Raw genomic sequence first — 27,670 nt, forward strand, 5'->3', positions numbered from 1 at the left:
TAAGCTTATTGTACTTATGCATAATTAATTGAGGAAGATGTACAGTCTTGGAAATATGTGTTTTTAATCAGAACTTTTAGGAACAAAAGAGCTCTTGTAAGAGTTTTAAATTAATTAAACTCTGGAGAATTGTAGACAAATCTAATTATTTCCACTGCCCTTCCTTTTATGGCATTAAAGAGAAAAGCTGTTTGATGATACTTAACACCAGTTATAGGAAATCCAAAGAAGGTTTAAGCGAACAAAATAGCTTGGCAGTTTGATTATTCTGAACTTGAGCTCAGACATTAATCAGTTTTCTCAACCTTACGGACACTGCTGCCTCTCCCAGGAATGGTGGAGTCTGGAACATTCCTTCCAGGCCTGTTCTGAATCCGTTCTGGAATGAAGGTGGGCTAGCCAGGGCTGCACCAGGGACCACCGTGGAGGATCCCCTTTGAACACAGCATCTGCTGGCACTTTTGTCAGGGCCGCTGACAAAATCATGATTATTTACTCTGTTGCCACCTGACAGATCTTAACAGCATTTTAAAAATTCACTAGAACCTCACCAGTCACTTTGGAAGGGGAAAAAGAAAGTCAGAAATAATGATGCCTATTCAGGAAACCTACCTGTTTTTCATTTGACTAGACAAAATTGAGGTTTCTAACAGCAAACTGTTAATGCCAAATACAATTAATGAGGCCCTCTGTTTTAATCACATTTCACAGCTAGACTCTCTGAAGTAGTCTCTGGTTGTTCTTCTCAGTAACAGTTTCAACTCTGAAGAACTGAGGGATTTCACAACAAATCTGGGGGCGGGGGTGGGGGGGAAGGGTTTCTTTTTTTTCCGCAGAAAATATCTCAAAACCACGACTTGCAAACAGATTTGCAACCTCAGATACAGCCATCCTAAAGTGTGTCTTGTATGAAATGATGTCAAATCCACCCATTGGAAAAAAGGGTGCTTAATTAGATTAATCGGATTCAGGAAACATTTCAGTAAGGACATTCTAGGGAAAGAATGTTTATTTTCCCCCAGCCGAAGCAGGCTTGACTTCGTACTTGCAATCTTGTCAGCTCTTATAATAACAGAATAAAACGTGCAATTATAAGTATTTTTGAGGACAGCTCTTCAGCCAAGTCCTTTTTTGTAAACCTGGCTGCACTTTGCAGCTGTATCTTCGAGGAGGGAGAAATTTAAATGCACACATCACTCCTGCAACGCCTCCGCGTTCAGTCTGATTTCTCACACGGGAGGCTCTTAATTTTCTCAAGCCAAGTGAGATTTCTAATGCAAAATTGGATTTTCCCCATGACCCTAAATCTAGCCACAGAGTGCTGGAAACATAACAACTTCAGTGTGGGTGGGGGGTGGGAGCTGAGTTTTGTTCACTCTAATGACACAATAAGCTCGAAAAGGGCAGTGGCACTATTCCGTGTGACAGGTAATGTGGATGTTACTCCAAGCCCATAGGTGGCAAGCGCCAAGAGGGAGCCCATCCCAGCCTCTGCGTGATGATGATGTGTCAGTTTTGGTTCACAGTTACAGCAAAAGTCCCACCTGGAGACTCAGTGTCTGAGAATCAGGGTGCCAGCCTGGTCCAGTTCCTGGTGGGTGCTCTTTCCTGGATTGCAAACTGCTGACTTCTTAATGTATCTTCACAGGGCAGAGAGCACAGGCAGGAAGCCAGGTCTCTCGTGACTCTGTAAGAGCACTGACCCCATTCATGGAAGCTCTGCCTTCACAACCTCATAGGATCCCAACAGCCCCCCAAAGGCCCCACCTCCTGATGCTATTATACTGAGGGATACAGCACCAACGTATGACTTTGCGGGGAACACAAGCATTTGGTCCATAACATGTGCTGGTCCAAGTTTTTGTTTGAACACATGTTTTAATCTCTTCCCTATGTACCTAGAAGTGTAATCCCTGGGTCCTGTGGAAATACAGTGGTTGCCTACCTGTTATCAAAGATGAACAAGCTGGACACTAAAGTGTAAGGACAGATCTCCATCAGTAATAATTCTTGCAGTGTGGACAGAGTCCAGCCTGAACTGAGCTCACCTTGAATTTATACAGAAGTGACTGAGCATTTCAAAGAGAGATGGAGAAGGGAGAAAGGGGGACAGAACATGAGAGACTCCTAACTCTGGGAAATGAACTAGGGGTGGTAGAAGGGGAGGTGGGCAGGGAGTGGGGGTGACTGGGTGGCGGGCACTGGGGGGGGCACTTGATGGGATGAGCACTGGGTGTTATTCTATATGTTGGCAAATTGAACACCAATAAAAAATAAATTTATAAAAAATAAAATAAAAAATAAAAAAATAAAGTGAAAAATTAATTAAAAAAAAAACAGAGAAATGGAGGACAGAAGGGTCAGGGAAGTGGGGATTGAGGAAGGAGATTTGGTCCATGTGCAACCCATCTGAGTTCATTAATGGCACTTATCAAAGTTGAGTGGTGACTTGCCCATAAAGCTATGGAAGCAGGGGTCCCATCACCCCATATTGCCTGGAATAAACCCTAAATTCTTTCAGAAAACTTGAGTTTTCTTAGGCCAACACTCTAAAGGGTCAGCCAAGGGGTGTGCCCTCGAGCTGTTAGAAACTTTGTAAGTGCTTGTTCGAGGCTTTATAAGCCAAGGTTGAAGGCCTCCAGAAGAGGAGGCTCAGAGGAGCCTGGCCAGAGTTTGTCCAAGGAGAAAGTCTTGGTCACACTAAGCATTATTTTAATGTACTTGCTAGGGTTGTAGAACTTCCTGCTTTGTGGGCACTTCTCTTCTTCAAGAACAAAACCAGAAAAGGGACTCTGCAGAGTTCACCCATCCATTACCCCGGAGAGGCGCTCCATAGGGAAGGTGGCGGTATGTTAGAATCCATTCTGGCAGGTGGGCCAGAGACCTGCAGGTCCAGGGACACTGTGGCAGGTATTTCAAGGAGATGATGCTGTGCTTTATGGTGGCAATAAGGACTGGTGTCAGTGCCTACTGGTGGCAGCAGGGTTGTCCCTGTCGTGACAGCTCAGGATGTATTTTGGGATACTTTCCAGGTGTGTATTTCCACCACTGACTCCAGCCTTCCACAGACTTTGTGAGTAGATTCATTTAGACATTTTTAACACCTTTTTTGCTCGGTGCCAATCACATGCTGGACAGTTTTCCAGATAAAATAATCAACAGCACTGAATACAAAATATCTACCCCCCATAGATTACATTCTAGCATGAGGGAAAGACAATAAAGCCATGACAATTGAAATACAGAGTATATCATTTTGCTGCTGAGTAACAGCCATGCCATGTATACACCACTGTTTGTCATTCACTACTTGAAAGACATTCAGGTGATTCACAGTTTGGAGTGAGGATAAATAAATCCACATGAACATTCACATATGTAAGTATGGACATAAGCGAACATATGTTTTCGTTTCATTTGAGTGAATGCTAAGAAGCAGGACTGATGGGCAAGTGCACGTTTCACGTGATCAGAAACTTTCAGACTGTTTTCCAAGGTGGCTTTCCCGGTTCCTGTTCTCTCCAGTGCCAGAAGGAAGGTTCCACTACACTGCATCCTCTTTGCTGTTGATACTGCCCATCTGTGGCGTGGTGCTAGCCCTGCTGAGGGGCAGGTAGTAGTGTCTCATTGTGATCTTTGCTGGCATTGTCAATAACAATAATTGTGTTGAGCATGTTTTCAGGTGTTCATCTGCCATCCGTCCCATACATCAAGGGAATGAGTGACCTTACATGCAAAAACACGAATGAAATCAAAATTGCACTGAGTCAAAGAAGCCAGACTCAGAAGACTATGTGACATAAGACTTCACCATAGTTTGTTTTGGAGGAGGCAAAAATACAGAAAGGGGGAGAGATGAGTGGCTTCCAGTTGCTGAGCTCCAGGGAGCAGCCTTGTATAAAGTCACACAGTGATGTTTAGGGTTATAGGATGCTCCTGCGTTTTGAGCAGGGTGGTGATTATACAGCCATGTGCATTCATCAAAACTCATAAATACCACTAAAAAAGGTGACTTTTACTGTGCATAAGTCATATCGCAACAAAAAAGACAGTCCATTTTTTTTGAATGTCTAAGATATTAGTAGAGGAAGCATCACAAAAATCTGATCTATCGGAGGGTGATACACGTTATAGAGAAACATGGAGCAGGGCAGGGCCATACAGAGTGGAGCGTCCCGGATGCACTTTAGGCCAGGTAGCTGAGGACATTCTCTCACAAAGTGGCTTTGAGTCAGGGTGAGAAGGTTGTAGGGAACGGCAGGCATACTATCTAATTTTTAAATAAATATCATCTTTTTAAATGAACGAACATAGAGCTGGATCCACCCTCCCCAAACCTCGATCAAGGACTTTTACCAGCAAGTGTCTCACTGGGGAGTGACAGAAAGGCAAACAACTTCTGGCCTCTGAAGCCTCAGAAAGAAGAGGGGAAATGCTATGTGTGTCTTTAGTTGGTTTAATACTAAAAGAGGCACGCAACGGCAGACACACATCAAACAGGCTTTCTCAATAATTTCATTTTCCATACATCTTATTAATACATTTCAAAAAATGTACATCTCTTCCTCGAAGTACTTCATATTTTGGGCACAATCATGCAGACAAGGAAACTGAGGCATGGAGTTTGACACACAGCTGCCCTCGGTGCTGGACTTTCAACGAGCTGCTTGTCAGCAGAGTGCATGCTCTGGGACCTAACCGTGGCCCCTCCACACGTAGCCTGAAACTCAAAATCCAGATAGTCACTTTCCCTGGAATTATGAATTAACATGAATACATGTGAGTGGAATCATGGCACCTGGATGTGCGAATGAAGTTGGAGCGGTGCTGAGATCTCCCGCGGTTCCATCATCTGTGCCCTTCGGAGCGGCACGCAGGCCACCAGTCCCCAAGCAAGTGAACAAGAAAGCCTCCTCCTTGGGGATTTTTCCAAACTGAGTTACTCAATAGTGAATTTTCTCGTGAATGTGAAAATGTTCCCACCCTAATGGCTGCTTCTTGCACTATCTGATACTAAAACTTGGGATAAATTTTATAAATAAAAGCAGGTTTTTAAAAATGGCAGTTCATCCAAAACGAGGCACTGTAAACCAAGATTACTGTATATTTATCATTTGAAACAATGTCATTCCACTCGACAGGAGTTGATTGGCTGTCTGCCATGTTTCCCACTGCGACAGATAAAAATGAAATGTAGTCACATAGGGGTCGGTTGAGCTCCTTGGATTTGTGGGTTTATAGTTTTCATTAAGTTTGAACAGTATTTGGCCATTATTTCTTCAAATATTTTTTTTCTTTTTTCACTTCTCTCCCAAGCATTAAACTGCTTGATGTTATCCCAACATTGAGGGATGTAACATTGATGGATGCTCTCTCCGCCTTGAAGGGTCGTTTCCCTTTCTGTGTTTTGCGTGGGCTTATTTTCTCCTGTTATGCATGAAAGCTCAATAATCATTTTTCTTGTCTAATCACGTGAATCCCTTTCAGTGTACTTTTCATCCCAAACACTGAAGCTGTCAACTTTAGAAATTCAATTCGGGTCATTTTCAAGATCTGCTGTGTCTGTACTTAATGTTTGGGCACTGAAATTGGTGATGGCTGCTCTCATGCTCTTGTACTAGTTTTGACTTCAGTGTCCATCCCACTTGGTTGTGATTCTCATCATGAAGGGCTATGTTTTTCTGCCTCTTTCCCTGCCTAGGAATCTTGTTTGGGATGCCAGATATCGTCAATCTTAACTTGTTGGGCTCAGATATTTTTTAATATCTTGAGTTTTGTTTTGAGGTGTGATTACATTACTCAGAAATAGTTGAATCCTTGCAGATTTTGCTCTGAGCTCTGTTGGGGGGACAGAGGCGGTCTGGGTCTGCAGTGAATTGTCCCTCACTGCCCAGGCAAAGCCCTCCTGAGTGGCCCCCCACCTCCCAGGCCTGTGAATGATGGAGTCCTCCAGTGCGGAGGGCGGGGAGGGGCCTCCCTCCTGGGCACACTCACCAGGCAGTTTCTCTCTGAATCATTTGGATAGTTCTGTCCTCAGCCTGGAAGTTTCCCTACATACCTGAAACCATCAGCACCTGCTGCCCCACCTGGCCCACCCTGTGCAGGTCCCTGTGATTTCTTGGTCGCCCCCCCCCCCCCCCCCCCCGCTCAGGGATCCTGCCTGGCTCTGCTTCTCTCAGTTTCTCCTCAGGTGCCCCAGTCTGAAAACACTCACAAGGCAGCAGCCAGAGCAGCCCCTCGGGGCAGCTTGGTTGGTTCTATCTCATCTCTAAAGACTCAGTCTTCACATGGGCAGCCGGGTGGCTCAGCGGTTTAGTGCTGCCTTTGGCCCATGGCCTGGTCCAGGAGACCCGAGATCGAGTCCCACATCGGGCTCCCTGCATAGAGCCTGCTTCTCTCTCTGCCTGTGTCTCTGTGCCTCTCTCTCTCTCCTTGTGTGTGTCTCTCATGAATAAATAAATAAAATCTTAAAAAAAAAAAAAAGACTCAGTCTTTGCTTCTCATGCTCAGTCTTTACTTCTCAGGCTCAGTCTTTGCTTCTCAGGCTCAGGGTCTTTCAGATTATCATTTCATGAATTATTTTTTTGTTTATTTTATTTAATTGTTTTGGTTTTGGCTTCTTGCAGGTGAGAGGCTAACGTGATCCCTCTTACACCATCCTGTCCAGGAGCAGAAGTCTTTCATTTATTTTAAATTGAGTGAAAGGCCAAATACTTTCTGATGCTGACAGTTCTTCTTTCTTACACTGCTTCCTTATCTTATCCCACTTAGTCAGTTTTGGGTAGCAAACTGGCGTTTACCACGGTTTCTTCAACTTTGCCTTCTGAGTATAACAAAGTCACTTTAATAGATAAATGTCTTCAAAAACAATTCCATTGCCTTCTTTTATGACGGCTGATGGAAACGATAGAAAAATTCATGGTTCGGATCAATACTCAAGAAAGGGTCTAAACCTAGTTAAAATCAAATTCGACCCAAAGAAAACTTAGTGTTTGTGTTTGCTCTCTCGAGGTGCTGGAAGCATCCTTCTTTTCATGCAGAATTCAGTACCCACAGTGGATATCCGAGTCCGCTCCAAAGTCATTCTCACCATCTCCTTGCTTGTTCTTTGAAAATCACAACATGCTTCCCAGGTTCCCTTGTAGTGCTGAGTCATTATGGGGTCCCACTGGAGCTGGTAACCCTGAAGATAAGAAAGTGGAAATCCTTAAAACACATAATTCTACCTTACTTAGCCATCACCTCTTCAAAAAGCAAGAGAACTTTACAAGTCCCTCCTTTTTCTTTCTTGCAATATAGCTTTGATGCCTGGAGATCCAGCAGCCATCCTATGACCAGAAGGACAAATGTCACATACTGTTGGCTGAGTCATCACAACAGCCATAAGCTGCCTGTGTCTTTGTGAAAACAGAATTCCTTCTCATATTTATGCCTCTATAGTAGAGATCAGTGTTCTCTCCAGCTAAACACAAACCTGATGAAATCTTGTCCTCACTTATAAATGAACACACATCTTTGGGCTTAATTCCCAATAAAGGAACTCCTAAAATTCACACTTTTTTTTCTACAAACCTCTCTCATTTTTCATAGAAGGCCTCCTTCCACTTCCTGTGTATAAAAACAGAGGCAATGGTGTATATTCCAAGGACAGTGAGTTTTAGAGTCTGGTGTACGGTGATTGAGCCCTGGCTCAGCTACTTTTGGTTGAAACAGAGTTTCTTATCTGTGATTTCTTTGCAGCCTCTGCCAACCTTGCATCGGTTACTTAGTTATCTTTTGGTTTATGTCTGTGGAATCACATTCATGATGGAAATGAAGAATCATTAAAGACCCTACACCCAAATGGTTATGAGCTCATAGTCTTCAGGGATCCAAGTAAGAGAAGGTTTGTGCTGTGTGACTCAGCTTGAATGGGGAGAGTTTACCGGTAGAGACTCATCCATCGGTTGTCCATTGGTCCTTCCCTGGAACATCCTAGCGGAAAGGGGACTGAGTGGTATTACCAAGTGGAGACGAGTAACTCTGAGCAGCATATGAACCACCGGTGTGGACACCGGTCTCACTCTATGACTAAGAAGTTAAGCAAACAATCAAGTGAACCTGATTCATCTGAGCCTCCACGATATTATGGTTTTGCAAAATGACATTAAATTCTCAAATCCCAATTGTTCCCATGATTATGTAAAAATAATTGAGTTATGTTGGCACAAGCTAGTGAAATAAACTTCTTATGCAAAATGTATTGATTAATAAAAGATGAGCATTTTTAATTCGGGGGTCCTGGCCCAACTAAATCCTAATCATTTTTATTTATTTCATTTGCACAAAGCTTTTTAGATTTTAGTTTGAAAAATGTAGTTATGGTTTAGCATACTCCTGGACAGTTGTTGAACAGCAATGCTGATCACGTGTTTTTTTTTTTTTTTTCAGTTTTGATTTTCAAAAAGCATTTCATTAAAATGAGTTTTGCATCAGGGTTCACCCACTGAATTGAATCTTTGGCAAACAGCATAATGTGCCACCTGCTTATCATGTAGTTTAAAAGAATCTCTTTACATATTATCAATCACTGTCTCTGAAAAACATCACAGTCCCTCGGGCCTGGGGAAATAGGGGTCAGGGAGCCCTGGCTGCGGAACCACCTCAGGGCAAACTCAGCCAGTGCACACATTTCTTTTCAAACAGCTCTTTCAACTTTCTGGTTTTTATTGAGGAAAAAAAAAAAAAAAAAAAAAAACTAATGAAACCCTCGGCATCCCAGAAATAGCTTGGGTGAGAGAAAATGGCTTCTGAAGAACCCTTTTGAGATTCTTTTCCACACTGTAGTCACTTGGCCAGATGAAAATTTCTTAAACACCTACCTGCACCAGCTTTTCCTGGTGACCCCCTGGGGAAGGAGTACCTGGGAAGCCCTGCCCCCCACCCCAGGTGCATGGCAGGGCCAGCAAGCAAGTTTCAGAAAGATCATTTAAAGAATTAAAGTCTATGTGGACACAGATGGTTTATCTGTGGCATCTCACAATCTATGCTGCATACTTGAAACTGAAGCTATATGATATTCAACTTCCCTCTGGTTAAAAAATTGTTTGCGATAAACTCCATCTATAGGCTCTCTCTGGCCTTATAAATCTGGTACAATGCTCAGTGCAAAAAGCTCCCCAAAGTCCTTGCTTGGAGCACACTGGCCATGGTCCACATTTGGAGGTTTTCTTCCTTCTATCATGGTATCCCAGTGACCACAAGCCCGGGGGAGGGGGCAGTGACTGATGAGAACTAGAAGGCATAAGGCTATGTTGCCTTCTCTGTGTCAAGAGGATTCATGGGGGAAAATAGACACTGTTTGGGTTTTGGACAATGAGTGAGCTATTGTTCCTTGTTAAGTCCAGACAGTGAGTCATGTCGCTTCTCAGCCTATAGGTGAAGCCAGGTCATTTCTACAATTTTGAAGGACAACACAGGCTGCAAGTTACTAATCACAAGTGGGAGGTTAAGTAGTCTCCTACCACAAGTAGCTTGCTGCTAAACATCAGAGTTTCCTCCAACAAACATCGCCTCCCACGCAGACGTTCATCATTTTGATGTTATGAGACAGTGGTCCTGCCACTATTCAAACAAACCTTTTAATATCTAGGACACCTCTTTGCCCTTCTCTATAAATGATGTAGATTAATTTCAGTTTTATGATGATAATATATACACACAGCAGGTTAAATTTCCACTTGGATTTCATGGTAAGTGGCATATAAATATTCACCAGCACGTTCCTTGTGTCTACAGCGCAGTGTCGAGTGAAGCCCTGTTGTTGCCTTCCCCACGCCCCTGAGTCCATAGGGCACCTTAGGAATCTGTTAACTGAGTCTTTTGGCTGCTGGCTTTCACGGTAATTTCTCACCAAGACTGAACTGAAAGAAATGGAGCAAGTTTATCATTTTGAGTTTTCCCACAAGTCCCTCAAAGTGACACTAAACAAAATGTCAGAAAGACTTCTCTCTCTCTGAAGAGGTCACTTGCATCCTTGGATGATGCTGGGTGCTTTTCTCCTCTGGATCAGGTGCCTTTGTTCCCATAATGAGGTGTTGAAAACACAGACTGGAGTGTCACAGAGACTTCTGTCCCTACCCAGTCCCTGCCATCCACCCTGTGGCCCTAGGGAGTCACCAAACACCTCAAATGTTCAAATTCTTCATCCATAAAATAATTCATGGTATAAGTACCTGGCAGGGTGGGTGAGAAGGTGGAGGAGATGGAGCAAAGTCCTCAGCGGAGCAGCTGGATCCTGGCTGTGTTTATTTGTTTATTTTTAAAGATTTTATTTATTTATTCATGAGAGAGAGAGGCAGAGGGAGAAGCAGACTCCCTGCAGGGACCCCAATGCAGGACTCGATCCCAGGACCCTGGAATCACACCCTGAGCCAAAGGCAGACCCTCAACCACTGATCTGCCCTGGTGCTCCCTGGCTGTGTTTAATACACACAACTGATGGTGGCACATTCAGTCTCATCCACAAGCTCACAGAACACACCTGACTGAGTTTGACCCTCTGGGTGAGCTGAGGAACTCGAGCCTCTCAGACAGACATGCAGGAAGTAAAAAGAAAATGGCATCTGCTTTTTGACAACCCAAAATAGATTAAATGTGACTATTTAAATATAAATTCATTAAAAACCATATTTTCTTTTTTCCCTAATAGGAGATCTACCCTCAGAGAGGATTTTTGAGTGTGCAGTATGGTTATCTATAGGCACGACGTTGCACAGCCATATGTTCATCCTGCGTGACTGAAGCTGGGTCTTGCAGAGATGTGGGCACTGCCACGTCGGTCACAGTGCTGGTAGCACAACCAAGATGTGGAAACAGAGTAAATGTGCATCGACGGAGGAATGGCTACAGGACATAGGCATATCCATGCAATGAAATATTCAACATTAACAAAGCAGGAAATTCTGTGATTTGTGGATGTGACAATAGGGATGAGCCAGGAGGACACTACATCCAGTGAAAAAATCCATCTCAGAAAGACAAATAGGGCACGAATCCTCTTACATGAGGAATCTTCAAGAGACAAACTTGGGACACCAGGGTGGTTCAATCTGTTAAACAACCAACTCTTTTTTATTTTTTTTTTAATTTTTTATTTATTTATGATAGTCACAGAGAGAGAGAGAGAGAGAGAGAGGCAGAGACATAGGCAGAGGGAGAAGCAGGCTCCATGCCCCGGGAGCCTGATGTGGGATTCGATCCTGGGTCTCCAGGATAGCTCCCTGGGCCAAAGGCAGGCGCCAAACCGCTGCGCCACCCAGGGATCCCTAAACAACCAACTCTTGATCTCAGCTCAGGTCATGATTTTAGGATCATGAGTTCAAGCCCCACATTGGACTCCACGCTGGGCATGGAACCTACTTTAAAAAATTAAAAGAAAAAAAAGCAAAACTCACAGAAGCAACGAATAGAACGATGGTTGCTGGGAGCTGGGAGGACAGGAAAAACGGGGAGATGCTAATCAATGGGTATAAAACACTAGTTTCTATTTGTCAATTCATTAACTTTGTCAGGGATTCAGTCTGGAAAATGACCAAAAAATGATCAGAGAAATAGGTTTTCAGCAATATGATTAAAGCTGGGAATGGTAGTGATGCCTGGATGGCTCAGTGGTTGAGCATCTGCCTTTGGCTCAGGGCGTGATCCCAGGGTCCTAAGATCGAGTCCAATATGCGGCTCCTGCCTATCTCTGTGTCTCTGCCTCTCTCTGTGTTTCTCAGGCACAAATAAATAAAATCTTTAGAAAAAAATAAGATTGATTATAGCTGAATGGATTGGACAGTGTGTGCAGCCAACAGTTACAACGCAGAGTTAATGACTTAGCCCCTCGCTGGCTTCAGGTCTGCCCTCTCTTCAGCTCTTAGACTAGAAAGATGTGATCCCATTTCTTTTCTTTTTATTCCCAATGAGACCAGTCACCCTCTGCCATGGGGCCTCTTTTTTCCTGAATCTCTGAGTATTCATTGGTCTTAAAAGACTGAGGTCACTAATTCTCATGCAGACACATGGCCAGGACATGGGTCACAGAAGTGGGGTTTCTGTTCTTATGCAAAGTTTTCTAAAACCAAGAAATTTGTCACCGCCACTCATTCACATTGCTTTCCCTGGCTCCTAATGGCATTTTTATGTATGACCCGTGTAAGTCATTTTATTTTATATTTTATTCTTTTTTAAAAAAAGATTTGTTTATTTTAGAGAGCGAGCTTGGGGGCAGGGGAGGGGCAGAGCGGGAGGGAATGAGTGTCTTAAGCAGAGTCTGCACTGAGCATGGAGCTCAGCTAAAAGCTCAGTCTCATGACCCTGAGACCATGACCTGAGCTGAAGCCAAGAATTGGATGCTTAACCAACGGACCACACAGGTGCCCATGTGTAAATTATTTTAAATGTGTGTCCTGTTTGTTCCCTTGTTGGAGGGGTTTTCACCACCAAATATCCTGCATACTAGTGTTCTCCTTCCGGGCACACAGGCATTTGTCAAAGAGGAAGAAACACTGGTGACTGGCTAATTCAATATTTGATGAGGAAATGAGTGAAAAATTTCACTTACTTTTTATCACTCCAAGGACAAATAAGGAAGAAAAAATTTTTTAAGAGGGAAAAACTTGATTTACATTTGACTATCGTTTTTTAATTGACATGCAATCTGAGAGTTATCTCAGTTGGAGAAATAATATTTGAATGGAATCAAAATGATGATCTTACACTTTTTAATCATTTTAGTATTCTAAAAAGAATCGTTCCTGGTCCTTCAAAGGTCTGTTTTTTAATGGCTGACTTTGATCAAGCTAAAAGCTTTTAAAGGGTTGGGCGTGAAATTTTTTTGCCTTAATATATTTATGAAAGTAGTGTAAAAAAAATAGAACTGATGTGCCATTTCAGAAGCCATTAGGGAAGGCTGATACTTCGCCAGTTCTATTTGTAACCATAGCCAGACTTTAAAATCCACCTGTGGCTCCGTGCTGCAATGTAATGTGGAGCTTTCGATTAGGAGCCATTGAAAATCCCATCACCGGGCACTAATCTCCACAGCCTCAAAGACCCCGAGAATTTAAAACGGGCTTGGGTAGGAGCAGCTTTCCAATTTCTGTGATCTCTGAGGCTTTCTCAAGGACCTGACGTAAGTGTCCCATGTGCACACACAGGGTTTAAAAATGGTTTTCATTTTAGTTAGGGATCGGTGTGTTTTAATTTTAATGCGGTCACATTCCTTTCAGGAGAAAATGTCTCTCACTGTTCTTAGATGCCCAGAGACACAGAATGCCCCGACATGTGTCCTCCATTGGTTGGTAGCAAGTAGAGACGTTTCTGTGTGAGAGAGGATGTCCTCGGGTTCCTGTGAGGAGGCAAATGGGACTCATTAGAGCAGCTGATCTGTTACAAACCACAAGTCCCTGTGGGGTCAGGACCTGGATCCACCAAGGTGAACAATCAGAGACTTCTTGATTGTAAAGAACATTACCTACTGAAATGTGGAATGATGAGAAATCTAAGTTATTATTTCTCAATAAAGATGAGGATTTGGAAGGCTGACTGTACAAAGGAGTAGAGTAACATAGTAAGGATTATACATGATTTACATTTAGGAACTTAGGAAGTTTGGGGGCACAGATGGTTTGCCAATTAGGAATTCTGTTCAGTTGCAGACAATATAGATCTCCTCCAAAACAGGGGTTTATTTTTCACTCACATATTGTGAAGTCCAGAGGTAGGTGGTAGGGCTGGTGCAGTGGCATCTCACTGCCACCAATAACCACACACATCCTGTACCTGTCTCTTTTCTCCACCTGCAGTCCCTGGTTTGTGTTGTCCAGATTATCTCAAAATCACAAAATGGTTGCTGTATACCAGCCGTTGCTTCATATTCCAGGCAGAAGGCAAGAAAAGCAAAAGGGCGCCTGCCATCTGAGTCAGCTTTTCACCTTCATATTCCTTGGATGTCTCATCTAACACCTTCACATTTATTTCCAGCTTATTGGCCCAAACTGAGTCATATGGCAATGTCAGCCTGCAAGACGTCTACATACACATAGAATTTATGTGTGTATTTGTTTAGACACAATTTTTCCCACTCTTAAAAAGTTAAGACACTCTGGGTAAGGAAAAAAGGATGAATATATATTAGGCAGAGGATCTGAGTTTGAGACTAGAGGGGCTGGAGAGGCCAACACACAGTGCTTGGTGAGCATCAGTGTTTTATGCGCTACCTGCAAATACCACCATGCCCGAAGTCTACTTACTCTTAGTATTTGTCTATAAGTTGATCTATTATTGTACTTCCATTTATTTATTTAAAAAGGGACCTTTTATTGAATTCTAAATGGAAAAATCACTATGTCTTTCCATAAGAATGAACATGCTAAAGATGAACAGATTCATGAAGCTCTAGCTGTCCTGTCATACAGCTCAAGTTCTGAGCATGGGTTGGTCTCCATTTATTACATAGGAGATTAGAAAGTGTTAAAAAAGATGCTATTACCCAAAAGACTATTATTCCTCCATGTCACAAGGAGGTTGCTGATGGAGAGAGAATAAATCCCCATAACATTATGACTGCTACCACCTGAAATCACCTGGCTTTCCCCTCGTCTTGGCCTCACTGATTTTTTTCTGATGGTTTCATTTGCAGATGAGAAATGCGGCCCATGTTGGTTCCGTGGGCTCTCTCTGACTTACAGCAAAAGGAAGCACTGTGACCCCTGTCCGTAATCTCCAAGTTCACGATCATGCCAGTGTACCTCCTCACCTTTATGAACACCGACGTGTTGAAGACCTCTGAAGTCCCTGGCAGGGCGTGTGTGCCCAGCCCTCTGCAGGGAATGAGCAGACACTGGTTTTTAGAACAAGTATGGTTTCTGCCCTTGTGGAGTGGCAAACCTAATGGCTGATTTGTTAGAAAACAAAACAAGACAAAATGAATTCCAATGCAAAGAAAATGCCTGCGATTTACTTCAAATGCAATAAAAGCCCACTGATTTCTGAGAATGGGTCCAGAGCTTGATTCACAGATCTCATCCATTAAAGGGACTCTATTTGTCAATTGGACTCAGCCCCTTCACCATGAAAACACATTATTTCTCTTCTCTGTAGATGATAGCATCTAATTGAACTGGCAGAGAATAGTAATACATAGAGGTAAGAGAAATGCTCAGTTGCTTCATTTCTGCCTATAGAAAAAAATCAATGTATCTTTAAGTCAGACTTGATTATCATTTTGTTACATTGCAAAACACATTTCTGAGAGTCTAGTTAGCATTTTGAGACAGCGCATGAAATATTAAAATCTAGCCAGACTGTGATCATCCAGTGTGGATCCTAAGACTCCATTTGTCCTGAAACTCATTAACTTAATGAGAATGATGCCCACATGACAGCAAAGGAGCTTGGCCTACAGTTAGGACAAAGGGTTACAATGATGTTTTTCTATTATTTTTTTCCTTCTTGGATTCATCAATCAAAGCTGAGGTTTAAACCTTACAAATCCCAGACATTGGTAGAGGTTGGAATAGTGCCATTTCCTAGACAGATACTGTCTAATGGCGGAGACCCTTTGTGGGCTATGCCTTATGGTCAATCATCCAAGTGCATCCTTCCATGTCTCTGGACGAGGCCATGAGTCCATGTATTGAGCAGCAAGAGGTGGTCCCTCTGGGCTTGATTGAAAAAAAAAAATTCAGAACCAACAATTGGCAGCCCATCAGACAGACCTCAACGGTGTAAAGGGAACTCATCTTGAACGATTCACTGCACATCAAATCCAAAACCAGCCCCCAAATCTAGAGGTCTTAATCTGCTATCTGGAGGTTGAATTTGCCCCTGAGACTTGTTCCTTATTAACTTTGCCTCATGCAGCACTGACCTGCAAAACACTAGGAAAAAGTGAGTTTCTGGCCACATTTACAAATGAGGATATTTAATATAAAATTGGGAGACCGCTTGGCACATCTGGGAGATCCAGAATAATGTTTCATCAGAATCACGACCCTGGGGATTTTGGACAAGTGGCTTGTTTCCTGGGGAGGTTACCACAAATTATCCAAACCTTAGTAGCTTAAAAGAACAGAAATTAGGGCACCTGGGTGGCTCAGTGGTTGAGTGTCTGCCTTTGGCTCGAGTCCTGCATCGGGTTCCCCACAGGGAGCCTGCTTCTCCCTCTGCCTGTGTCTCTGCCTCTCTGTGTCTCTCATGAATAACTAAATAAAATCTTAAAAAAAAAAAAAAAAAAAAAGAAAGAGAAATTGATTCTCTCAAAGTTCCAGAGCCCAGAAGTCTGAAATCAAGGAGCCTGCAGGACTGAGCTCCCTCCAGAGGCTCTAGGAGGGACTCCTTCCTTGCCTCATCTAGGTCCTGTTGGCCTCAGGGTGCCCCTTGTCTTGTGGCCATGTCTTTCTAGTGTCTGTTTCTCTCTTCACATGGCCTTCCCTGTATCTCTGTGTCTCAAATACCCTCTCCAATTGTATAGACACCAATTGTTAGATATGAGGACCATCCACTCTAAATCCAGAATGATCTCATGCTGAGACCCTTAATGTAACTATACCTACAAAGACCCTATTTCTTTCTTTTTTTGTTTATTTTTTATTGGAGTTTGACTTGCCAACATATAGCATAACACCCAGTGCTCATCCTGTCAAATGCCCCTCTCAGTGCCCATCACCCAGTCACCACATCCCCCCCTGCCCACCCCCCCTTCTAGTATCCCTTGTTTGTTTCCCAGAGTTAGGAGTCTCTCATGGTTTGTCACCCTCTCTAATATTTCCCACTCATTTTCTCTCCTTTCCCCTTTAATCCCTTTTACTATTTCTTATATTCCCCAAATGAATGAGACCATATAATGATTGTCCTTCTCCAATTGACTTACTTCACTCAACATAATACCCTCCAGTTCTATACAAGTTGAAGCAAATGGTGGGTATTCATCCTTTCCGATGGCTGAGTAATATTCCATTGTATATGTAGACCACATCTTTTTTATCTAGTCATCTGTCGAAGGACATTGTGGCTTCTTCCACAGTTTGGCTATTGTGGACATTGCTCCTATGAACATTGGGGTGCAAGTGTCCCGGCGTTTCCCTACATCAGTATCTTTGGGGTAAATCCCCAGCAGTGCAAATGTTGGGTCGTAGGGCAGGTCTATTTTTAACTCTTTAAGGAACCTCCACACAGTTTTCCAGAGTGGCTGCACCAGTTCACATTCCCACCAACAGTGCAAGAGGGTTCCCTTTCTCCATATCCTCTCCAACATTTGTTGTTTCCTGTCTCGTTTATTTTCACCATTCTCACTGGTGTGAAGCGGTATCTCATTGTGGTTTTGGTCTATATTTCCCTGATGGCAAGTGATGCAGAGAATTTTATCATGTGCTTGTTGGCCACGTGTATGTCTTCTTTGGAGAAATTTCTGTTCATGTCTTTTGCCCATTTCATGATTGGATTGTTTGTTTCTATGCTGTTGAGTTTAATAAGTTCTTTAGAGATCTTGGATACTAGCCCTTTATCTGATAGGTCATTTGCAAATATCTTCTCCCATTCTGTAGGTTGTCTTTGGTTTTGTTGACTGTTTCTTTTTGCTGTGCAGAAGCTTTTTATCCTGATTAAGTCGCAGTAACTCATTTTGCTTTTGTTTCCCTTGCTTTCATAGATGTATCTTGCAAGAAGTTGCTGTGGCCAAGTTCAAAACAGGTGTTGCCTGTGTTCTCCTCTAGGAGTTTGATGGATTCCTGTCTCACATTTAGATCTTTCATCCATTTTGAGTTTATCTTTGTGTCTGGTGTAAGAGAATGGTCTAGTTTCATTCTTCTGCACGTGGCTGAAAGACCCTATTTCTAAATAAGTTTCACAGCTACCAGAGTTAGGAGTTGAACATATCTTGGGGGTCACTATTCAACCCACTGCAATGGGACATGGAGTATCCAGCATCTCATAATCATTCATATTCCTTTTTGTCTTATATCGGACTAAATTTATCTTCCTACCTGGTCCATGCATGAGTCAGAGTTCTCAGACCTGATTCTAACTTATCTTATAGCTAATGGTTTTAAACAGTTGAATTTTTTTTCTCCAAAGTTACACAGGCCAGGAAGGCTTTATTCAAGTTGATTGCAATGAGGTAGAATGACCAGAACCCAGTGAGCACTCTACCCTCTGCAACAAAGGGTAGAAAGAAGAGTTGTTAAGAGCCCTGGGAAGGTCATCTTCATTCATCTGCGTTTGCTAATTGACTTTATGCAAGAACATGTGACTGAATCCACATGGGCTCCTTCTCTCCCATGGAGGGTGGGGGTTGGGATGCTGTCTTTCTTGAGGATCACATTGCAGATGGATGGCAACCAGGTCCTTAGGAAAAACATTCCATGACCAAAAACTGAAAGGAAGCTTTAAAAATATTTACATCTCAGAGGAGCGAAAACAGAAGATTATGACAAGTTTTCTCAACTCAATGCTCTAAGAAAAGAGAAGCCAGGGGCTAAGAGACAGAAGAAGTGGGTTTTCTCTTTAGTCTGGCAGATGCAAACAGAAAGACCATCTAGGTCAGTGCCATGCCTTGCCATGACTATGGGACATTTATTTGATTTGAAGATTTCCACTTCCTGGATTCTGAGTCTAATTTTTTTTCATCTGTAAAGCAGAAGGATAAAGTTACCTACCACCTAGGGCTCTTAGGGAAGGTAAGATCAGATAGCTAAAGTACTGCGGTGACAAGAGAATGTGGACATGGGGCACCCAGATGCCCCACGCCATCCCAATGTGATGGGCAGCCCTATTTCCTTTTGACTCCGCCTCCTTTGAAGATGAGAGTGGCCAACTGACCCAACTCATGTCAGTAAAAACTAAGCATGGATCTCTCTGGGGCACTTTTGGCACACTTTTGTTTTGGGATAAATGGGGATATGTGACTGTCAGCCCCATTTCCACATGTTTTTGCCTCTATTAGGGCATGATGGCTGGAGACACAGCAGTCATCTTGCAACCATGAGAAAAAAGCCCCAGGGTTGCAAAGGCCTCCCCCTTGATTTCTTTTAACTGTTGGGCTGCTCCCAACAATCTCTAGACATTTTATTATGTGGGAAAAATTAATCCCTCATTTTAAAGCCAGTGTGCTTAGTTTAACTGTTACTTGCAGATAAACTCCATTTGATAGAAGTTATCACTGTGGTCTTCTCACTTTGTAGGAATTATACCTTGTCATGCAGACAGTTGCCGCTTCTACTAGACTTAAGATCTTGGAGATAGTCTCAAATCTTATGGACTTCTGTATTCTCCTAAGTGCAGAAAAGAAAGAGTTGCCATAGTGTGCTTGAAGACATAGTCTTACGAACAAGGAAAGTTATTTTAATTGAATACAAAATTTAATTTAAAAAATATTCATAAGCACTCACTGTGCCTGGGTCTGAACATTAAAGAATAACAAAACTTAACAAAACAAAGCAAAAAACAAAAACAAAACATTCTGCCCTCAGGAAGATGCCAGCCTTCCTAGGAAGAAAATGAACTTCTCTAACACAATGGGTGTGTTGTAACAGCGACATAGCAGAGGGCAGCAAGAGCATAGCCACTTGCAAAGATGTTGCATCCACAGAAACAAAAACTGTTGATTTGTCAGGCCTACAATAAGGGGTCTTGTTATTTCTCTTAAAAAGCCCAAAGCTCCAGGAGTAGGGAGTAGGGGTCCAGAGTTAGTGAATCCAACAGCTCAGCGATGTCAGGCTGTCCCAGCCTCCCTTCATCTGTCTGTCCCGCCATCCTTAGCATCACTTCCTCCTTAGACCAGGAACAAGATGATACCAGGAATTCCAGGTGCCACAAACCAACATGAAAATCTCCTCATAAAGAAAACAATGCATCTTCCTAGAACTCTTCTGTAGGAAAGCACTTTTATTTTTTCCCCTGGAAGCTCCCATCAAAGTTCCCCATATATCTGGCTAATCAGAGTAGAGTCATATACTCGCTCTTGAATGAGTCACCCCAAAGGGACTAGAATACTCCTGTGCCAAGTAGATAAGCCTGTCCAAAGCTCTGATCATGAGCAATGAATGCCTGGAATGTATCAGAACTTGTCCAGGAATGAGTAAAGAGACAGTAGATTTGGGGTATATAACCAAAACTTTTTACTGGAGGTAAGAGTAATGAATGAATTGTGCATTTCATGAAAATTTCAGAATATCTGAGGACATACTGTATTAGACCACTACAGAAATGATGAAACATTTTTTACTTCATGTGTCAGAGATTTCTAAGGTTAACATTTTGATTCTTCAGAACGTCTGTGTGTGAGAGAGAGAGATGCAATGAAGAGATAAAGGATATTTCACCTTTTTTTTTTTCAATAGATAAAGCCCTTGAAACTAAAGCAGGGATTATTTCAGGGAAATTCAACTCCCTTCTGGAGGTCAGTGAACCTTTATCCACAAAATTTACTCAACAACATTTTATTGATTTCTCTCTATGTGCCAGGTATCTTCATCTGAAAATGGAAATGTAAAGAATGACATTACAAGCTATTTCCCCTACATGAAAATTTGAAAAATCCATACCAACTGACAACACCAGCTCATTAAATCCATGGCTGTTTGCTACATCCATCCCCATCATTTGCATTTCAGGAAAAGTCACAATTTTGAGAAATACTTTTTATTGTGAGCAGATATGAAAGCTTTTGTTGTGGTGGAAGAAGTCTTTGTAAGTAAGGATTGCGTTATGGAAGACCCGGTTTATGGAGGAACCTGGGGGGATTGATTATACATTTGGGCAGGAAGGCTGAAGAAGTCACTTGGCTCATACCACTTCCTCCAGACAAAGGACCACATGATGAGGGGCACCTGGGTGGCTCAGTGGTTGAGCGTCTGCCCTCAGCTCAGGTCATGATCCCAGGGTCCTGGGATAGAGTCCCACATTGGGTTCCCCACAGGGAGCCTGCTTCTCCCTCTGCCTGTGTCTCTTCCTCTCTCTGGTCTCTCATGAATAAATAAATAAAATCTTTAAAAAAAATTTTAAGAGACCACATGATGCAGTCCATGTCCACACTTTTAAGGGGCCCTTGTCTGCAACTTGTACACATGCAGAAGACTTCATTTGTATGGCACTGCATGTGAATGGGCCTCTAGAGATAGCCCTTCCTCTGCCATCTGCATGCATGTGGAGGTCCTGAGTTCGACCCCCAGGGCTGGAAGTACCAGGACTCATTGCATTTGCTGCCCTTCCCAGTCAGAGCTGCGGCATCCCCTCTAGAGGGTGGGCTCTGGGAGCAAAGCTCTGCCTTGCTTGGACTGCTTCAGTTCCTGTCTAGTGCTTTGCCAAATATCATAAGTCTTCCCTCTCAAAGGAAGTCCAGTTTCCCTCTCCTGCTTCTGGCTACTCCTGTACTTTTGCCACCAGGTACTGACCTCAGTGTTCCAGACCAGGAGCAGGGATCAGGCATTTTGTAGATGGCTTCAAACATGAATTGAATTGTTGATTCTTGTCATGTTCTGCCTCTACCTCCCCATCTCTTGAATTTCATTAGATCCAGATTTCACTCACTTCTAACAGAGGGTATTTCTAGAAATCTGAGAAATTCTAGAAAATATATGGGGTCATCTTCAGTAGCAGTTTGAATAAGGAGAAGGGAAAAGTCTCAACTCATTTTGTCATGGAGTAGATTTTAGGAGAAGAAGCATTAGTTCAGGAGTGCAAATTTAATTATATGTAAATGAATCCCTTTCCTCCTGGCTCCTAGGTAGGTGTGAAAGCTGCCATATTGCCACCAGTGCCTAGAATTTCTGGTTGGAAAATGAATTATTCCAGAAGCAAACATGACCAGTTCAAAGGCTCCTTTTCCCATAAGACTGATTCTTTCCATCCCACTCTCAAAAGTCCCAACGTGGAGCAGTGTCATCTCTATGATAGCTCTGTGCTCAATGACAAACCACCAAATCCAAGGTATGTCTTTTTAATTTAAGCCCTTGCTTGTATACTGGAGACTTTATGAGTATTGCTTCTGAGCACATCATGTAAAACACTCCTCTAATAGCTGTTTCATTTAGGTCATTCTGAACATTGGTTGTTTTCCATTCTTCAACTGATAAAACAGTCATAAATAGGAGCAGATGTGTAGAAGTGGGCTTTTCTGAGTGACCAATTAGGATGTCTTGAACATGCTTGAATGATCCTTTCTGTGACTATTTAGCAGTGGAGAGCATCAAGTGTGCGTATTCAATTGTAGTTGCTCTCAATATCCTCCCAGTTTAGGCTACTATTGCCAACAAACATAGCAGTATATAAATGTCTTCATCTCTTATTTAAATTTCCAGAAGTATTAGTATAACAACAGAAAATGTGAAAAATAAATGTTTGTAAAAAATACAATACTACAAATACAGCATGTAGAGGTTTAAGAAATAGTGTAGATCTGTTTTCCCCTAGGAAAATCTTATTTCTGATGACTCTAATTCCTGAAATCAGCATTAAAGTACTTTAAAAGTCCTCAAGTATTACCCAGACAGCAGTTAGCAAACTAATAGCCAAAAGCTTATTTTATCTTATTTTTTTATAAATAATGGAGACAAGTAACAATAATAAAGCTGACAATTTACTAAGTTCTTTCTCTGTGCCCTCCTATCATTTGATAAAATCATTGAATTACTCTATGAAGTACATTCAATGCTTCTTTTACAAATGGGGAATTGGCATAATGGGGAGGTGGCATAAATAGTCCGAATTTAGATTTATCATAAGTAGCAGAGGAGCCAGGGTTTAAACCCAGATGGACTTTGACTTGAGAGGCTACAGCCTAGAAGCCACACTCTAACCAAGTCTCTTAATGCAAGATGGGCCCCTGGTGAAGACATCGGTGTCCTCTGGTGACCCCACCAAAAGAAATTTCATTCATAAGGCAGGAAATTGGATGGAGAGAGGAGGCTGGCAGTTGGCTTCTCCTCCTCCCAGTCAAAGAACTTCTGCAGGTGCAATCTGATGAGTCTCTACTCTAATTGTTCTTTTGTCACTATTTCCCCTCAGATAGATTTCCAGTGAATCAATTTATGGAGGAAGAGGGGATGAAAAACCCAAATTTTCTGCACTGCTGTCCATTGATGGCTGTCTTCTCGTTCTAACAATGTTCTCTGGCCTCGTCCCAGAAATTGTGATCAATCTCTCAATGCAATAATGCACTGATTAATATCTGGAAACAAAATACAGTTCATGCTCAAGTTTCTAAACTCTCTGCAGCCAGAAGACCCTCCAAACCACCTCATTGTCATTATTAATACAAAGAAGTGGAATCTAGAAGAATCAGAAGAATGTATTCTTCTTAAACAATACTTCTATTTTTTGAAAATTGTAATTGAATGTTTTTCTAGGAGTAATTTAAATGGAGTGAGATTCAAGAATTTAAAAGGTTTGAGAAGAGAGGAAGAAAGATTACCTGAGATGGGTTATCTCTGAAGACAAAACTGCTGTTATTTCAATTTTGTTCCTTCCAAAGAAAGAAAGTTTTCTTGCATTCTTATCCCATATCCCTGCCCCCACTCTACAAATAAGAGGACCCAAGATACTCTGTAGAGTGTAGGGGGTGAACTACAGCTGGGGACAGGGTATCCTGGTATCATTTTCAAGCTCAGTAGGAAGACCTAGAAGGGCAGATGCGGCCAGAAAAGCTTAGCTTTGGGGAGCAGCCTGGACTCGCAGGCTTTCCCAAGGCAGGAGATGCCTGGTTGTGCTAACTGTAAGCAAAACCATCACACCAAAGTTGAATAGACATTAACTCCTTATATCAGTTAATAATATAAAAGAAAGTAGAAAGCCCACAAACAGGATATTCACTTTTCTTGGGACATGAAGTAGATGAAAGTATCAGAAAGAACATGGATAGGCCATTAAGTCATTTTCCTGCAGAGGTTTCTAATATTCTCCATAAATCATAATTCCTTTTACTCAATCTAAACAAAAGTAACTGTACTTTAAAGGAAGAATTAGGTCTAGAGATGTGTGTGTGTATGTGTGTGTGTGAATATATGTATTTGCTCTTCCTATAAATGCTTCCAGAAAGAGTCATGTAAAACCAAAATCCCCACCGTAGTGGATCATCTAAAAATTCTAATTCAGGGATCCCTAGGTGGCGCAGCGGTTTGGCGCCTGCCTTTGGCCCAGGGCGCGATCCTGAAGACCCAGGATCGAATCCCACGTCGGGCTCCCGGTGCATGGAGCCTGCTTCTCCCTCTGCCTGTGTCTCTGCCTCTCTCTCTCTCTCTGTGACTATCATAAATAAATAAAAATTTAAAAAAAATAAAAAAATAAAAATTCTAATTCAGTTATTTAATTCTGGGGAAAATACAATATAGAACATTTAGCATGGGTCACAAGTTTTATTATCTCATTAGATGAAAATCTTAGGCATTACAGATTTTGATGAAGCATTTCAAAAAAGTCTTATTGCTGTATATTTTGCATAACATACGATTCACCCATTTAAAGTGTACAAGTGGGGGGCAGCACCTGGGTGGCTCAGTTGGTGAAGTGTCTGCCTTTGGCTCAGGTCATGATCCTGGGGTCCTGGGATCGAGTCTCACATCAGGCTCCTAGCTCAGTGGGGAGTCTCCTTTTCCCTCTCACTCTACCATCCCCGCTCCCACCCCTTGTTCACTCTCTCTCTCTCTATCTCTCTGTCAAATAAAATAAATACAATCTTTAAAAAAATAAAGTATACAAGTGTGATGGTGCTTAGTATGTGCACATAGCCATGCATCCATCCCCACAATAAATTTAAGAACATTTTCATTACCTTAAAAATCATCTTCACACACCTTAGTTGTCACCTCTAACTTCCCAACCTACTGGTCTCCTCCATCCCAAAGTAATCATGGTTCTCTTTTGATTGCCAAATAGCATGTCATTGTACGGATATACTCTATTTTATTTATGTATCGGTTGATGGGCCCTTGGGTTGTTTCCACTGCGGAGCTACCGGATAATTCTGCTATGAACATTCGTAACCAAGTCTGTTGTTGAGCACTTACTTCACTGACGTATAATTGAGATGCCAAGAACTGCACATATCTAATACATACAATTTCATAAGTTTGGAACTATGCAACCCCCTAAAACACCACAATCAAGGTAATAAACATATCCAATTTCTCCCAGAATTTCTTTGGGTTCCTATTTTGGTGGTATAAACACTTAATGTGAATTTCACCCTCTTTTGAAGTGCATGGAATCATACTGCCAACCATAGGCACCATGTGGCACAGCAGCTGTCCAGAATTCATCCGTCTAAAAGCTGTGGGGCTTTACACCCACAGGTCGACTCCCCACATTCCCTCCCTACTGGCCCCTAGACATCACTACTGTGCTCTGCCTCTATACATTTGAATATTTTAGAAACCTGCTCTAAGTGGACTGGAGCTATATCTATCCTTCTAAGATTGGCTTCTTTCACTGAGTATCCTGTCCTCAAGGTGTGCCCATGTTGTCCCATATGGTAGAATTTCCTTCATTTTAAAAGCTGAATAATATTCAATTATATGAAAATATCACATTTTCTTTATTCAATCATCTGTAAATGGACACTTGGGGTTGTTTGCGTATTTTGCTTATTGTAAATATCTCTGCTATGAATGTGAGAATGCAGATATGTCTTGAAATCCTGATTTCAATTCCTTTGGATATATGCCTAGGAGTGGGATTGCTGGATCGTATGCTAGTTCCATTTTTGATGTTTTGATGAATCTATTTTCATAGCTGCTGCACCATTTTGCATTCCTATCAACAATCCTGCCAGTGCTTCCTTCCCTCTTTTCCTTCCTTCCTTCCTTCCTTCCTTCCTTCCTTCCTTCCTTCCTTCCTTCCTTTTCTTTCTCTTTGTGAATACCAAGTTTTCCCAAAACCATTTGTTGAAGAGATTATCCTTTTCCCATTGTGTATTCTCGATGTATTTGTCAAAGATAGGTTGACTATACTTGGGTTTATTTTCAGGCTCCGTGTTCTAGCCCACTGGTTTATTCCCCTGTCTTCATGCCAGGTCCATTCTGTTTTAATTACTGTCATTTTGTGATGTGTTTTGAAGTCAGAAAGTATGATTCCTCCAGTTTCTTCTTTCTCAAGATCATTTTGGCTATTCTGAATTTTTTGCTGTTCCATAAGAATTTTAGGATTTTTTTTCTATTTCTGTAAAAAATGCTGTTGGCGTTTTGATAGAGTTAGCATTGAATCTATAGGCAGCTTTGGGTAGTACTGGCAATTTAACTATACAGAGTTTCCTAACGCATGAAAACAGGGTGTTTTTCCACTTGTGAATTGTCTCCTTTAATTTCTTTTTCCAGCTTTGGTAATTATCAGAGCACACGTTTTTCACCTTCTTGGCCAAGTTCATTAATTTTTTTTCTTTCCTTCTGATGATATTGTAAATAGAATTACTTTTTAAATCTCCTTTTCAGATGGAAAAGGCTGTTAGTGCAGAGAAGCACAGCTGATTTTTGTATATTGATTTTGTATCCTGCAACCTTACTGAATCATTGATCATAATAGTCTCATGTTGAAGTTCAGACATGTGTTCTCATTTTGACTGTGATTGCTGAGTCATACGGTAACTCTTATAACTTTTCGAGGACTTCACACTCCTTCCCAGAGCAACCACAACCCATAAATGAATTCTATGTCTTGAACATTTAAGCCCCAGTCTCTATTGTCAGCATTTCTCCATATCTTCTCTAAGAACCTGAAGCAAGAATGACATGGTGGGCTTTGATCCTAGCCAAATAAACGCTTCCTCTTCAAGTTCTTTATTGTTGAAGTGGGAATCAATATCCATCTTACAGCAAATTCACTACAAGACTCAGATGTGATTAAATATACAAAAGCAATTTGAAACTGTTAAGTGTTAAAGAAATGCCAGCTACTGTTCCTATTTTTGTTCAGATTGCTTTTGCTAGGATTATCAGTCTTCCAGACTCTGGCTCAGAAATAGAATGAGAAGGCACTAAGTAATTCCTCCAGGTTGGAAAAGGGGGAGACATTATGTCCATTATATTTGTATCTTTAGCATTTATTGGCAGTGGGGCTTGTGGCTATATTGGTAATATTGCTCGGTTTAATCCATACCATTCATCTGCATGATATAGATAGTCTTAAAGCCACTGTCCCTGGGGGTTGGATGGCTGCCATCACCCCCAGACACACTCTCTGCCCAAGTGTACCCTGCCCGAGTCTGAAACCCAATGCTGAAGGCTGAACTCTTCGTAATGGATTAACTGGGAATCCTTGCTCTCTGACTTCTGGTTAGATTTTCTAATTTTGGGGTCCCGATGAGAGAGAGGTCAGGGCATTCATGACCCTCATTCTCCTGCTCTTCTGGGATTTAACATTGTCTGCTCCTAACACAGATGCCACCGCCCTATTAAATAACTCTTTCTCATTGCCATGGCTCTCTTTGCTCCTGGTAAGTGTTCCCTCCTCTGCTCCCTTTGGTTGAAGGGAGGGAGGTGGGGGTAAGGTGATGGCTTCCCACTGTTGTTAATAAATGGTGCAGGGCCATTCCCTATTAATCCTTCCCCAATCCATTTAAACACAGTTTTTATTAAATCCTGTCCTGTTCTGTGTGTGCCATGCACTTCCTGGGAGGACCTTCACTAGTGCACTAATCACCATAATAATACTATCATGG

The sequence above is a fragment of the Canis aureus genome, chromosome 27, assembly GCF_053574225.1.
Source record: "Canis aureus isolate CA01 chromosome 27, VMU_Caureus_v.1.0, whole genome shotgun sequence".
In the NCBI taxonomy this organism is placed as follows: Eukaryota; Metazoa; Chordata; class Mammalia; order Carnivora; family Canidae; genus Canis; species Canis aureus.